The following is a 3,603-nucleotide window of genomic DNA, read 5'->3' as shown; positions in this document are numbered from 1 at the left end:
TCTTATTTATTTTCCATTAGTAATACAAAACATTCAACCCAGTCCTGCACCCCAGTGCATAATACCTTGCACATCAAAATCAAGATTTTTTTCTTTATGAGTTGGTGAAAACCATCAACAACAATTCTCTCCTTTAGTAATAGCATGCATAATTTAATCTTTTCTTCAATGTATGTAATGTCATAGCTGTATGATATGTTTAATTGCCATGAAATTTCAAAGTACAACTTAGTCACTGAGGATTTGAGCCCTTCAATCACTGCACTTCTTCAGCCCCAGGAACAATGAACACTTTATGAATTTCCACCAAGGAGTCTCTTCAGAGCCCCTTTTAGGTCTTTGTACCTCAGAGTGTAGATGAAGGGGTTTAGCATGGGGGCAACCACAGTGTACATGACTGAGGCTTGGGCACTTGCGTGTGCACTAGGCATAGAAAAAGAACTCATGTACAGGCCAATACCCATACAATAAAATAAGAGGCCCACAGAGACGTGAGATGCACAGGTGGAAAACATTTTATATTTCCTCAAAGTTGATGAGATTGCATGTATGGAGGATACAATCTTAGAATATGAGAAAACGATGCCAATAAATGACCCTCCACTCAGCAGCGCAGCTGCAAAATACATCAGTATCTCATTGAGGAACGTGCCAGAACAGGCAAGTTGGACCATCTGATTATATTCACAGAAAAAGTGGGGGATTTCCAAGGGTGCACAAAAGGACAGTTGCAACACCAGTAAGCTTTGTAACAAAGCATTCAAGACAATTATGATCCAGGACCCCAGAAACAGCAGGACACAGAGCAGGGGTTCATGATGACCATGTAGTGCATGGAATGACAGATGGCCACGAAGCAGTCATAAGCCATCATGGTAAGGAGAATATCATCCAACCCTATAAATATAATGAAAAAGGACATCTGGGTGAGGCAGCCTGCATAGGTTATGACTCTCCTCTGCAACTGGATGTTCACTAGCATCTTTGGGATGATGGTGGAGGATAAACAGATGTCAGCAAAGGACAGGTTGGAGAGGAAGAAGTACATGGTCGTGTGCAGATGGGCATCAGAGATGGTGGCCAGGATGATGAGCAGTTTCCCAGTGATGGTGACCAGGTACATGAACAGGAAGAGCCCAAATAGGAAGGGTTGAAGTTCTGATTCCTCTGAAATTACCAGAAAATAGAATTCTGAAATTTCTGTTTCATTTACGGGTTTCATGTTGTTGGTGTGACTACCCAAAAATAGAGAAAGAAAATGACTAATTCCCAAAAAAAACAGGCATTATTCAACAGGTATAATTTACACTTTGAGGACAAGTTATATTTTGAAATTGTACAAATATATATTGATGAAATTTGTTGATGAAAAGATTAAAGGCTGTCTTTAATTGAAGGCAAAATATGAATGTCTTCCAAATCGGGACAGAAGGGATGATATGTGAAAAAACATCTACCATAAAAGTCAAACTGTAACAACAGGAAAACATGATGGCAACACATATAAAAGGTGATTCATCAACACAAAGGATGCTGAAAATCTTAGGTTTGAAAAATAACAGGGAATCACAATATGTGGTGCCAACTGATTTGACCAAACAAAATTAATTTTTAACCATTTCCCAAAGATACAACTATAAATTCAGAAAAAAGTTAAATGTCAAAAACACAAGTTGCTGGGAAAATATTCAATTTTTCTTTGAACACATGCAAGCATAAACAAGAATAAAAACACTCAGATCACAGTTAAAGAAAAACAAAAACTTGAACAGAGGAAAAATAGAGCAAGAAAATGGCTAAAAATACCACAAGGATATTGAGCCTCACTTGTAATGAAATTGTTTCAATGTGCTATGCTGTATTATTCCCCTAGCCACCTATTGAATAAACTGGTTTTCAGGTGAATAACCAAAATGAGAGACCATATCAGCCTTTCACAATGTGTATGAACTGTGCTGCAAGGTAATAGCTGCATCTCTTATCTGAGTCTTTTTGTAAATACACAATCATGTTCCAATATAGCCAATTTTTAAAGTAGCAAATAACATTTTCACATTGATGCACAGTTTTAAACTGATCATACTCCATAAATCTCTTAATGGCAATATTCCTTGGGCAGAGATTCTGCTTTTCCTGGAACCACTGCCTTCTTCCCATTTCATTCTCTAGTTGGTCTTCCATTCATATCCCTGATTTTCTACAATGATCCACGCATTTCTCCATCCAATGCATATTTTAAAAAATATAATGAATAAAATATTAGTTTATTAGTAAAGGATGCAAACAGGTATGGAGATCTCTCAGTTCTTGCCTATGTAAGATAAGGTTTCAGATGACCATAACAGAGTTCTTGATGCCCGTTCTCTCTGCCCTTTCCTGCGTTATCTACTGGGCTCTGCCTGTCACCTGAAAGCATTTCAGATAGTTAGGACTCCCTGCAGAAGTCTGAATTCTTCCCTGGGAGGCGGATTCTGGAGACTGAAGCTCTGTCCCCAGACAAGACAGCAGGAAGATTCAGGCATTCCTTTGCTAGCCAGAGTTAAGGCCACAAAGAAGCCACCTTGTCCCTTTCAGCCCAGATTGCACAGGATGAGTCAGCAGCAGCACAGAAGATATTTACAGCTTTTCTTTAGCTTCTCATTAGCACATTTCTCTCTGTGTTTCTCATTAGCATATTCCCTGTTGCTTCACCCCTGAGTCATCATTTCCCTTTGAGACACTGTTCAGGACACAATGGAAATAGTTCCTGCTGACTCTAACTCCCTAATTGACCAGATTGTATTTGGTGATTCCAGGTTCTTTCACTCCTCATGGAATCTGCTTCTTCACATTGGTTTAATCTTCTCCCAACTTTCACATTCTTTGAATGGAAGTTTCAACCAACTCAATAGGTGATGAAGCCATCCTCACTAAGGGCTGGTGTCTCCAAAGCCTGGACTTTGGGTGAGGAGACAGCCTGCATTGTTCTCTCCAGAATATTCTTTTTTTTTTTTAACCAAGTGGAGAAATGGGCTTCTTGGATATGAAACCAAAAGCAGTACACTCCTTGATCATACTTTTGTTCAATCAATTAGCAATATCCTTCCTATAAGGCAAGTTAAGAAGTATCATCTATTCTTTTATTTAAATATTTGTTAATTAAGAGATATATTTCAATCTCTTTGTCCAACATTGCTGAACGTGATATCTTTATATGGATTTTCCCATTGACTCTTAAAAAAATCCATTTTATAAAAGCAGTAAGGACCCAACTTCACACTTTTAAAAATAGCTTGGGTTCCATGGATTAAGTACCTGCCTAAGGCTATAAAAGAAGTAAGGTCTTGGACATTATTGTGAAGTTTGTAAAGATTCTTCCAATTCTCAGTCTCTCAACTAGTGATTCTCACCCATGGGGGTCTCTGGTTCCCTGCAGCAACATGGCAATGCTTGAAACTGGATAGGGGACAGCATCAATAAAATTCATTGGTACTGACCAGGGAGCTTCTCACCATCCTAAGATTGTGTTGACAACACATTTGATTCTGAAGAATCTTTCTGAGGTGCTTGTAAGATTTTTTTTGCATTTACTTTATTCATTGTCATTTCAATAAATTGTTATTT

General features: G+C 38.3%; 1 pseudogene; it reads right to left on the bottom strand.

Moving 5' to 3' along the window:
• Positions 1–293: 293 nt before the first annotated feature.
• LOC143649223 (olfactory receptor 7A17-like) lies at positions 294–1,222 on the bottom strand (annotated as a pseudogene).
• Between the last annotated feature and the right edge of the window lie 2,381 nt (positions 1,223–3,603).

The sequence above is a fragment of the Tamandua tetradactyla genome, chromosome 11, assembly GCF_023851605.1.
Source record: "Tamandua tetradactyla isolate mTamTet1 chromosome 11, mTamTet1.pri, whole genome shotgun sequence".
Lineage (NCBI taxonomy): Eukaryota > Metazoa > Chordata > Mammalia > Pilosa > Myrmecophagidae > Tamandua > Tamandua tetradactyla.
Note: the sequence above shows the minus strand (reverse complement) of the source record. Positions and strands in the feature narration are given on the sequence as shown.